The following is a 12,901-nucleotide window of genomic DNA, read 5'->3' on the forward strand; positions in this document are numbered from 1 at the left end:
AAAAAATGTACAAAAGACCTGAATAGACATTTGTCTAAAGAAGAAATACAAATGGTGAAAAAACATGAAGAAATGCTCAACATCAGTGGCTATTAGGGAAATACAAATCGAAGTTACAATGAGATACATTCCACACCTACTAGAATGGTCACTATGAAGAAAAAAACAACAGAAAACTACAAGTGTTGGAGAGGATGTGGAAATTAAGGGACCCTTATTCACTGTTGGTGGGAATGTCGAATGATGTAGCCACTGTGGAGGACTGTTTGGCAGATCCTAAGGAAGTTAGATAGAGATCTATCATGTGATCCATCAATACCACTACTTGGTATACATACAGAAGAACCAAGAATGGTGACACGAACAGACATCTGCAAAGTGATTAAATGAAGTTGTGTAGTATATAACATGGATGAACCTGAAGGACATTATGTTAAATGAAGCACGCCAGGCACAAAATGACATATATTCTATGATTTCACTGTTAGGGACTAAATATGATGACCAAACTCATGGAGCTAAGAGCTAAGAGCAAGAATATGAGTCACCAGAGAATAGGATGCGGTTAGAGAATGGAAAGCTGAGGTTTAATCTGTGCAGATTTGGTAACATGTTGTTTGTAAGTGTTTGGCAGTGAGGAGAGATGGTGAAAGCACATCACAGGATTTGTAATTAACAGTGCCAGCATATGGATAAAAGAGAGGTTTGTTTTTTGTTGTTTATTTTCTTTATTGGGGGATAATGAAAATGCTCTAATATTGATTGAAGTAATGAATACCGACTCTGTGATTTTACCAAATGGCATTGATTGTACACTTTAGATAAATTGTATAGTTTATGAACAAAAAAGCAATAATTACATGTGTTGGGCAAAAAATATAAGCTGTGGACTCTAGGTAGTAGTAACACTTTGACAATGCTCTTTCATAATATGTTAGAAATGTTTCAAAACTATGCAAATAATTGGAGGTGGGGTAATGCAGGCGCCTGTATGATGTTACACATTTCTTTTTGTAAGTTTACACTTTTACTATACACTTATTGTTTTTTATGTTCAGGTATGAATGATATACAGCAATAAATTAAAAAATCTCTGGTAAAGATCTGGGTAAACAAATTCAAAACTCTTTTGGAAGATATATAATGGTGAAAACAGTTTAGCAAACTATTTGGCAGTTTCTTAATAATTTAAAGATGCACATAGTACATGACCCAGTCATTACACACCTATAAAAACATGTCTACAGAGAGACTTATTTTTGAATGCTCATAGTGATTTATTCATAATAATAAAAAATTAGACCCAACCTAAATGTTCATTAGCAAGTTATTGGGCAAACAAAATGTATTATAGCCATACAATGAAGTGATACTCAGCAATAAAATCTAATGATGGTCAGAGGGGCAAGATGGCAGCTGGTTAAGATGCTCCAAAAGTCAACTCATCTTACAGTGCAGTTAATAACCAACCAGAGCTATCTGAAGCACCTGTTTAGGGGAGGCAGGAGACCAGAAAAGGATCCTGCAACATCTTTGGAACAACAGGAGGAGACTGCTCATTTGAAGTGAAGATTCATGAGTAGAGCACTTGGTACCTCAGAAACTGGTGTCCACTTCCCACTGGTGATGCAAGCTTCCTTGGGAAATATTCCCTGGTTGCAGTTGGAAGCGCCATTTCCCAAAAATGGGGGAGGAGGAGACAGTCAGGCATTGAAATCAGCTACCAATAAGTAAATTTGTCTTCTAAAGTTTAATCCCAAGAACAGCTGAAGTTTGAATCTGTCCAAGTCAGAAAAAGACTGGCAGCCTCCATTTTAACTTTTTACCTTGCATGAGGGGAAGTGGGGCTGACTGAAAATCAGAGTAGCAGTATAGACCAGCTTCTCTTCACCCAGGTCTGATTGTAGCCATAACCTAGGTTCCAACCCTACCTCCTCCATGGACTGGAACATTGAATACCTGTGGCTCCATCACTACACTAACAGGACAGAAGGGTGGGGGTGGGGGGGTGTTTCCTCAACCTCTCCAGGCAATTGCAGATACTTTTGGTCCACATGGACTAGATTGTTGCGAACTCCTGTGGTTCCATCCCCATTCCTGAAAGGGTAGAAGGGACAGTATTCCCAGCCTCTCAGGGCAACTGCTGGTACTTTTGGTCCACATGGACAAGATTCTTGGGAACTCCTGAGGCTCCATCCCTACACCAGCAGGGGAGGAGGTGGGCTGGTGCTTTGTCAGTCTACCTAGGCAACTCTGGTGTGAGGTATGCTACTTATTCCTGTGTTCCATTCCCACCCCAGGCAGGGGAAAAAGGAAAGCTTCCTGAGTCACTATGGGCAACTTGACACAGTTTGGCCTGCAGGACTTGTATCACTTGCACATGGTTGCAGCTCCATCCCTACCACCAGCAGGGGAGAAAGGTGGGAGAAGTTACATCTATTCCTGGGGCAACACAGACAGCTTCAGCCTCCATGGCTTATAGTACCAATTGCATCCTTGGTTCCTAATACACAATCAGCAAAGGAGAAAGGTAAAGAAGTAGATGAAAAAGAGCTCAAAAAATTAAAATTGGCTAAGCATGAGCCAGTATAAAGTCCCAAATTAAGTTGAACAAAGTATCAAGAGAAGCTGTAGCACAAAGCCAATCAAACAGAAAGCCTTAGACTAAAAAAGAGAGAAACTACACCCAGAATAAATACATAGTTAACCAAATGCAAAGAGCACAACAAAAAATTACCCTTCCATACCAAGAAACAGGAGGCTACAACACAGTCAAAGGAACAAACTAAGCCTCCACATAACATAAAGGAATTGAGACAACAAATCATAGGTGTTCACACAAATTTCTTTAATAAATCCAATGAGATGGCTATAGAGATTAAGGATATTAAGACACGAGGTGAAGACAAGGAAAAAATTGAAAGTATACACAGAAAAATAGCAGATCTTCTGGGAATGAAGGTACAATAAAGGAAATTAAAAATACACTGAACGCATATAGCAGCAGATTTGAAGAAGTAGAAGAAAATATCAGTGAGTTTGAAGACATGGGTACTGAAAGAGAACATAAGAAAGAACAGTAAAGACTCCTTTGATCAATTTTGAGTTAATTTTTGTACGAGATGTGAGATAGGGGTCCTTCTTCCTTCCTTTGGATATGGGTATCTAGTTCTCCTAGCACCATTTGTTGAACAGAGTGTTCTGCCTGAGCTTGGTGGTCTTGGCAGCCTTGTCAAAAATCACTTGTAAAGGTCTGTTTTTGAACCATCAATTCAGTTCCATCAGCTTATATGTTTGTCTTTATGCCAGTACCATGCTGTTTTTGTTTTTAAAGATTTAGTTATTTATTTATTTCTCTCCCCTTCCCCCCTCTGTTCTCTCTATTTGCTGCATCTTCTTTGTCTGCTTGGTTGTTGTCAGCAGTACGGGAATCTGTGTTTCTTTTTGCTGCGTCATCTTGTTGTGTCATTTCTCCGTGTGGGCAGTGACATTCTTGGGCAGGCTGCACTTTCTTTGGCGCTGGGCAGCTCTCCTTATGGGGCGTACTCCTTGTGCGTGGGGCTCCCCTATGCGGGGACACCCCTGCGTGGCAGGGCACTCCTTGTGCACATCTGCACTGCACATGGGCCAGCTCCACACGGGTCAAGGAGGCCCGGGGTTTGAACTGCAGACCTCCCACATGGTAGACGGATGCCCTAACCACTGGGCCAAGTCCGCCGCCAGTACCATGCTGTTTTTACCATTGTAGACAGGTAATATGAATTAAAGTTCAGCTGCGAGTGTCCTCCAACTTCATTCTTCCTTTTTAAGAGGTTTCTGACTTTTCAGGTCCCTGTACCCTTCCAAATAAATTTGATAATTGTGTTTTCTATTTCATTTTAAAAGGCTGTTGGAATTTTTATCAGTATTACATTGAATCTGTATACCAGTTTGGGTAGAATTGGCATTTTAATGATATTTAGTCTTCTAATATTTGAAAGCAGAATATTCTCCTATTTATTTAAATTTTCTTTGACTTCTTTTAGCAATTCATTGTAGTTTTCTGAATACAAGTGCTTTACCTCCTTGGTTAAGTTTATTCCTAAATGTTTAAGTTTATTCCTAAATTTTAGTTGCTGTTGTAAATGGATTTTTTCCCCTGACTTTCTCCTCATATTGCTCATTACTACTGTATAGAAACACTACTGATTTTTGCATATTAATTTTGTATCCTGTCACTCTGCTGAAATTGTTTATTAGCTCTACTAGCTGTGTTATAGATTTTTGGGAACTTTCTAAGTATAGGATCATATCAACTGCAAATAGCACAAGTTTTACTTTTTCCTTTCTTATTTGGATGCCTTTTATTTCTTTTTCTTGACTGATTGGATCAAAGACCTAAATATAAAAGCTAGAACTATAAAACTCCTAGAAGAAAATGTAGGAAAACATCTTCAAGACCTATTGGTAGGTGGTCGATTCTTAAGCCTTACACCAAAAACACAAGGAAAAACAACAACAAAAAATGGATAAATGGGACCTTCTCAAACTTAAACACTTTTGTAACTAAGAGGACTTTGTCAAGAAGGTCAAAAGGTAGCCTACTCAACTGAAGAAAATATTTGGAAACCACATATCTGATAAAGGTTTGATTCCCATGCTATATAGAGAGATCATACAATTCAACAGTAAAAGAGCAAGCAATACAATTTTTTAAATGGGTGAAAAACTTAACATTTCTACAAAGAAGGGAAATACAAATGTTGAATAAGCACATGAAAAAATGTTCAATATGACTAGCTATTAGGGAAATGCAAAATCAAAACTACAATGAGTATTTTCATTATTCCAATAAGAAAAAAATTTTAAAAACAACAAAAAACTGACAAAGAAAACTTTAAAATGTGATAATAATGATTTATGTGATGAATGTACAACTATGTTATTATACCAAAAACCATTTTTGGTAAACTTTGGATGGATTTATGCTTGGATGGATATAGCATTAGTAAGCCAAAGGGGTGTTGATGCAAAATACCAACAATCCGTTGGCTTTTATGAAGGGTATTTATTTGAGGTAGAAACTTACCAGGCCATAAAGTGTTGGAAACTGAGGCACAGTGGTCTCACAAGGAGAGACGTGCTGTTTCCATGGCTATGCTTGCAACCTAAGGAATGTGACAATTAAGAGTTTTGAGCAAACAGGATGAAGCTGTTAAAGGCTGAAAGAAAAGATGAGCACATACACTTTGTTTTTTTTGTTTTTCTGTGTTTTTTTAAAGATTTATTTTATTTATTTATTTATTTCTCTGCCCTCTCCCCCATTCGCTGTGTGTTATTCTGTGACTGTTTCTATCCTTTTATTAGTGGCACCGGGAATCTGTATTTCTTTTTGTTGCAGCATCTTGTTGTGTCAGCTCTCCGTGTGTGCAGCGCCATTCCTGGGCAGGCTGCACTTTCTTTCACACTGGGCAGCTCTCCTTACGGGGCGCTCTCTTTGCGCATGGGGCTTCCCTATGCAGGGGACACCCCTGCATGGCACAGCACTTCTTGATTGCATCAGCACTGCATGCGGGCCAGCTCCACACAGGTCAAGGAGGCCAGGGATTTGAACCATGGACCTCCCATGTGGTAGGTGGATGCCCTATCCATTGGGCAAGTCCACTTCCCCACATACACTTTGTTGTTAGATAGAACACTTAGACTTTGTACCTTGATATAAGATTTTTTGAATTCCTTAATTCATGGGTAATGCTAATAGTTAACTGCATTTTGCTGCTTGTTCTCACATAGACTGCAGTATATAAAGAGCCCCTTGTAAACAATAAAGTTGTCTGATGAGTCTTTACTCACAGAACCCCCTGATCCCAGCTCCCATTCTTTCTTTCTCTTTGTTTCATTCTCTCTTTCTCTTTGTTTCATTCCTGGTACCCTTCAGGCCCAAATCTCCAACAATAAAGAATAAGTTACTTCCCTCACCAAAGTCTGTTGCCACATCTTGGAGCAAGACATCTGCAAGGGTTCAGACTTCCTCTCCCTCTTAAGGGTCCATGGTCCCAGCTTCTTCCAGTATCAGCTACAGGCTGGGATAAGTCTCATCTCTCTCCTGGGGCTTGTTTCCCTCTGTGCTCAGCTGCTCTGCTCTCTCCATAAGGCCAGCCATAAACTCTCAGGTGAAGGGCTCATCTCTCTTCCTGGGGCCTCTGCCATGTCTAATACAGCCTTCTCTCTTTATTCACGTATCTGATTCTCTGTATATTTACTTCTAGGTGCTCCAGCATTAAAACTCCCAATTTCTTCTCTGTCATCTTGTCCTACTGATGTGATCCAATCAAAACCTTAATCATTATTCAATCAAGTAAAAGTGAAACCACTGGATTTAATACAATCTGATTCACCAGAGAAACAGACCAGTTTACAAACATAGCCCAATATCTATTTTTGGAATTCATAAATAATGTCAAACTGCTACAGATATGTAACAACAAAACTGATTTGTTAAAAAAAAATTTTAATTAAATAAAAAACTCCAAGAGATATCATATTATACCTCATTGAATGGCCATTACTAAAATACAGAAAACAATAAGTGCTGGAGAGGAAGTGGAGAAATAGAAACACTCCTTCACTGCTGGTGGGAATGTAAACTGGTACATCCTCTGTGGAAGACAGGTTGGTGGTTCCTCAGGAAGCTAAATATAGAACTGCCTTATGATCCAGCAATCCCACTACCAGGAATATATACAAAAGAACTGAAAATAGTGACATAAATAGACATTTGCACACTGATGTTCATAGTGGTGTTATTTTCAATTGCCAAAAGATGGAAACAAACCAAGTGTCCATCAATCGATGAATGGCTAAACAAAATGTGGTATATACATATGATGGAATTCTACACTGTTGTAAGAAGGAACAAAATTGGAACACATAATATGACATGGATGAACCTTGAAGACATTATGCTAAGTGAAGTAAGCCAGATAAAAAGGACAAGCATTGTATGGTCTCACTAATAAGAACTAAATATGAAGAATAAACACATAGAATTAAAACCTAGAGTACAGATTACCAGAAAATAGCATGAGGGCTGAGAAGGGATACTGAGGCTTAATGTATTTAGAATTTTTAATTAGATTGACTATAAAAGTGTAGAAATGGATAGAGCTGATGGTAACACATCATAGTGAGTATAGCTAACATAGCTGGTTTATAAATGGGATTGATGGCTGCAAGGGGTAGTCTAGGGATGTAAATGTCAAGTGAAAGAAAGCTAGAGAATAGTCTAAGGACTGAATAACATAGTGAACCAGGAGGTGGATGAGGACAGTGGTTAATAGTACAAATAAAAGAATGTTCTTCTATGAATGAGAACAAATATACCTCACTGTTACAAGAATGTAAGTATATAGAGATGAATGGGAAAGTACAATTAATGTAACTTATGGACTATAGTTAATGGCAATATTGTAATATTCTTTCTTCAAAGTTGAAGAAGGTACTGTGTTACTATTAGGGGAGGTGTGGCATTTTGAGATTATTTAATGAATCCTCAAAAGAAAAAGATTATGTTTGTAAACTAGTCTATTCCTCTGGGTGCAATATCCTTTGAGTGCATCAAATTCAGCTGATAACCTTTGATTAGATTACCTGTTAAGATTACGGCTTTTGATTCAACTAGGTCAGTGAGGGGTAACTCAGGTTGAGTCCCACCCCCTTGATCAGATAAATGGTCATTCACACAGACAGAACACATTTTTTACCCTGCCATTTGACAGAAAGGAGAAAGCCCAAACAGCTGAAGCCCCAGGGGAGAGGAGAAGAGACATTTTGCCTGGTAGCTTGCAGCTGAGATTTGGAAGAAAGCAGAACAACCAAGACTGATATAGGATGCCTGAAAGGAAACAAGCCCTATGCCAGGGAGAGAGGACTTCACTTAACTATGAAGCCTCAAGAGGCTGAGCCCACGGAGCCTCAAAATGAAGAGGAAGCCCAGAGGGGAGCCAGAGACCAGCCAAAGAACAGCCAGAGATTGGTGACAACATTACTTCAACACATGGCAACTGATTTTGTGACAAAGCAACTTAATTTGGACTTTTTACAGCCTTTGAACTGTAAACTTTTACCCCAAATAAATACCCTTTATAAAAACCAACTGATTTCTGGTACTTTGCATTGGCACCCCTTTGGTGGACTTACACAAGGGGTATGAAAAATATAGGCTACAAATGTATGCTACAGACCATAGTTACTGGGAATAGTCTGATGATGTATGCTACAAACCATAGTTACTGAAAATAGTCTGATGATGTTCTCTCATAATCTATAAAAAATGTTCCACAACAATGTAAGGTGTTGGTGGAGGGGTTTTGCATAGGAATTCTGCACTTTTTGCAGGATTGTTTTGTAAGTTCACAAATTCTCTAATAATACATATATATATATATATATATATGAAAAAATATATATATATATATATGAAAAAATATATATATATATGAAAAAAAGCCAAAGATGGTGGTCTCTTGACTTTTGATTGTTAGGGTGCCAATTGTTTTGAGCATTACTCCAAGAAGAGAAGAGTTAGTGATTTTTGGAGCACTTTTACATTATTCCCTGACAAAGCAAATGCCTCCAAGAAAATTTCTCAAAAGTTAAAAAGAAATCCAAAAAGAAAAAAATTGATGATGAAAAATTGGAGTTGTCAGAGAAAGAACTTAGAAACACTTTGAAAGAAATTAAAAAGCAAGCAAAGCATCTATCTCCTGAAGTGACAGGAAAATCAAAGCATATTAATCTGAAATGCATAAAGACAGCACCCAACAAAAGAAAACACTGACAACATCTTTCAAAGAGTATAGCGGAGAGTATTTGCAGACTATGAGGGAATCAGTAATAGCAATTTTGAGTCAATGAACAAATCTGATATTATCTCAACAGCCTGAAGAAAGATTGCTATGACTGTGTGAAACACTGAAAGTCCCTCCCAGAAAACTGAAAGAGTTAACTAATGTCAAGTCTACTGAAAATGGAAAGGGCAGAGCACAGAGCTAAATGAAGAAGATCTGGCATTACTGCAGGAAGAAATTGATAAAATAGTGGAGACCACAGAGGCAATGATTGGGAATATTCAAAGCCTCAAAAGCAATCTTCAGAGGCTGACAAGTAAGGTGGAAGAAGAGAAGGTAAAACAGATGTTTCAAATGAATAGTAGTGGGGTAACTTTCTCTTCCAGAACTTTCTCAGAACCTTCTCAGAGCACCAATACTTCAGAAGGAAAATGTGATGCTAATTCTAAATAAGAGCACTCTTCTAAAGGACTTGGGTGTTCTTCATAATTCATCCCAGATGTTACCTTTCATTGAAGAAGTCTATAAGAGACCGGTTGCCTCTTAACAAGATTTTATATGACCGTTTCTTATTAATTTAATGTCTATAAATTTGTAAAACTGTTACCCTACAATTATATTTCAGGGGCTGAGGCTTCTGTGGGAATAGTTATTCCTTAATAATCACATGCACTTTAAAATTAGCCTATGTGGAGCTACCATAAGCATCTTGTGTAGTCCGGGAGACTGTTTTAGCAACTGGCAAGCCTGGGAAATCACATTTATTATATTGCTACTTCTCTGGTTATTTGCCAGGAACCATAAAATAAGAACAGCCATGGTCTGGTAATTAATAATGGCTGGAGGGAGTTCATTTTATTGCTTAGTACAGATAAAATATGATGCTGTGAGTTAATGCATGTAAAATGTTTGTATAGTGCCTGTTACCTAGTTTGCTATCGTTATTATCATTTACCTGATAACTAGCAGTTTGTGTCTGGTCATTTTGAACTTGAGAAATCCCCAACTGCCTTTACTCTTTTTCATAACTCTATGGCCTTTATGTGGAATAGTTAAGATTTGCCAGGTGCCTTTATTTTTTATATTTTCAGATCCTCAAGACCTATTTTTTACTTATATTCTTTTTTTATTTTTTAATTTTTGTTGTCTTTTTAAAAAAAAGATACATAGATCACACAAAATGTTACATTAAAAAATGTAAGAGGTTCCCATATACCCCACACCCCACCCTACCCGCACTCCTCCCACATGAACAACCTCTTTTGTAAGTGCAGCACATTCATTGCATTTGATGAATACATTTGGAGCACTGCTACACCACATGGATTATAGTTTACATTGTAGTTTACACTCTCCCCCAGTCCATTCAGTGAGTTATAGCAGGATATATAATGTCCAGCATCTGTCCCTGCAATATCACTCAGGACAACTCCAAGTCCCAAAAATGCCCCCATATCACACTTCTTCATCCCTCTCCCTGCCCTCAGTAACTCCATTGGCCACTGTCTCCACATCAATGATACAGTTTCTTCCACTACTAGAGGCACAATAATTCTATAGTAGAATCCCAGTAAGTCCACTCTAATCCATATTTTATTCCTCCATCTTGAGGAGCCTGGGATGGCGATGTCCACTTCACCTCTAAATGAAGAGGGGGCTTAGGTCCCACTTGGCTGATGGATGAGATTCTCCTACTTGTAGATGTAGACTTTCTTGGTTCTCTTGTGTGGTAGTGGACCATCCTCACCTCCCTGTTAGCTGACCTGGGTAAGTCCAATGTGCCAGGTGCCTTTAACATTCTTTCTTTAGTTGAATTAGTGAAGAGATGTTGAATATTTATTCTTCACTGTGATCAAAGCATGCTCTTATTTCAGAAAACTTAAAAAGGAACCTAAGCAACATTTATTCTCGTTAGTGACGCCTTAAAGCAAAGACCAAAAAAAAACCTTTCTAAATCATTTTTCCTCATTGTGATAAACATATATATACATGTGACTACATTATTATTTAACTATGTGAAAAAATCATTTCTAACCAACTCCAGTCTATTGCCTGGGTTACTTTTATCTAATTGTGAGAAAAAACACTAAAATTTCATTTTTAAAAGGGCAGTGATGACTGATCCAAACAAGTGCATGGATGAATTTCAAATTCTTGATAAAATAAAAGAAGCCAAATAAAAGAATACTGTATTGTTCCTTTAAAATAATAATTTAGACTATAAAACTAATCTACAGTGGCATAAAGTGGATCAGTGCTGGCCTGAGACAGAAGAAACTATGAACTGCAAAGGGGCACAAGGAGTTTATCAGGGATGATTGAAATGTTTTTTATCTTCAGCATGATGGCTTCAGTACATATACAAATCCACTCATTAAATTGTAGACTTTAATAATGCCTTATAAATATTAATTGAAATTAAAATATGATTCTGTAAATTTAATTCTAGGAAAGGAGAGGAAGGGGAAGAATTTGTATCTTATTTTAAGATTACTCTTTCTGGAAATAAACTCGCTTTTAAAGAAGGAGACTATGGGGGTCATACAAACAAAACATAATTATAGCATGAAATTACTGAAAAATAAACAAAAAGACATAATGAAAGTATGTGTGTGTGCACATCTGTGTGAACTGAGATTATAACCACAAACCTAAATGGGATTAATTCCTTTATAAAAGAATTTTAAATTGATTTTCTGATTAACTAGAGGAGCAAATTTCTTCTTAAGTCTACCTAAAGTTACGTATATTATAGAGTCTCAATTTTTAATTATTCAATGAATAAATCTTCTCTTTTGGTGTCTATAATTCCCCAATCTGCTCTCTATCCCTTCTGTTAAGAATGATAAAGGTTAAAAATTTAACTATAAAAATAGTCTGATTTGCATGGTCAGCATTTTCTTTCCCCTGGGTATCTCAGAATTTTATTTGCTTTCTCAACTGACAATCACATGTTATTTTATGCTCCTTTTGGCATGACAGAGCAAATATGCCCAGGGGAAGAGCAAGCTGAGTTTCCTTCTGCACTGTCTCAGTGGGAAAACTGTCAGCTAAATTCTGATGGCTGAAATTTTATAACTGGTTCAGCAGTTATGTTCAGTAGAGAATGTTTGAGCAAATACTATGCTTACTGAGAGAATAATGACAGGTGGAAAAACTTGTGAAAAAATAAAATAAAATGATGTCTGTGATATTTAGCAAAACTCCATCACCTGTTAATCATGTCAATAGAAAGCGATTCACTTGAAGTAGATGCCATTTGCCAGTTCTCTGAGAAAAGATCTGCATTTGGTATATGTCCGTGATAGAACTGCTTGTTCTGCTTACAAAAATAAGCACTATTAAAATAGAAATTGGTTGTCATTGGAAAATACATTATTGTAACACCAAAATGCTGTAGATTTGCTTGTTTCTGCCCTCTGATTCATATGGTAAATTCTCAGGGATAACAGTTTGAAGTTTTAAATGATTATCTTATAAAATGTCAGACAGCCTCAGAGAAGTTCTTCCACTAGATTATTGCTGAATATTAAGAATTCCTAGAGAAGTTTTTAGTTCCCATCTTTTCAACTGCTTGATGTGAGAGAAGAGAATTGAGAAACAATAACAACAAACAAAAAAAGATGCCGTGAAAAATAAATTTTGAACAAAATTGGTGGTGAGAGTTATTTAATTTCTATAGTACTTCTGTAGAAATGCTAGAAATTCAGTATCATGCTGTTTGTATTTCTATACTTGGAGTAGTTTTGTTTGCATTGTTGTAGAATTGTTTTTCTTTAATATTTAAAATATTTCCTTAAACCTGTAGATTTCTATATTATACACAGAATAAAAAGTAAATATCAACAGAACATTTGCAGAATCTTTAACTTTTCATAATTGTTGCTTCATTACAAGCAAATAGCTACTACATGCAAAGTGCGCAAGCAAAGAGGGTATATAAACAACTTAGGACAAGGTTCCCGTTTTCAAAGAGATTACGATAATGTGTAAAATATTATAGATTAATAACTGTGAGATGAAATATGATACAGGAAATTTGTGTGTACTACATAGAATTATTTTTAATTTTC

General features: G+C 37.0%; 1 pseudogene; it reads left to right on the plus strand.

Annotated features, from left to right (window-relative positions):
- The window catches only part of LOC101417920 (centromere protein Q pseudogene), a 94,732-nt pseudogene extending 85,357 nt beyond the window's left edge, over positions 1–9,375 (plus strand).
- The last annotated feature ends 3,526 nt before the right edge of the window (positions 9,376–12,901 follow it).

Source organism: Dasypus novemcinctus, chromosome 2, assembly GCF_030445035.2.
Source record: "Dasypus novemcinctus isolate mDasNov1 chromosome 2, mDasNov1.1.hap2, whole genome shotgun sequence".
NCBI classification, from domain to species: Eukaryota; Metazoa; Chordata; class Mammalia; order Cingulata; family Dasypodidae; genus Dasypus; species Dasypus novemcinctus.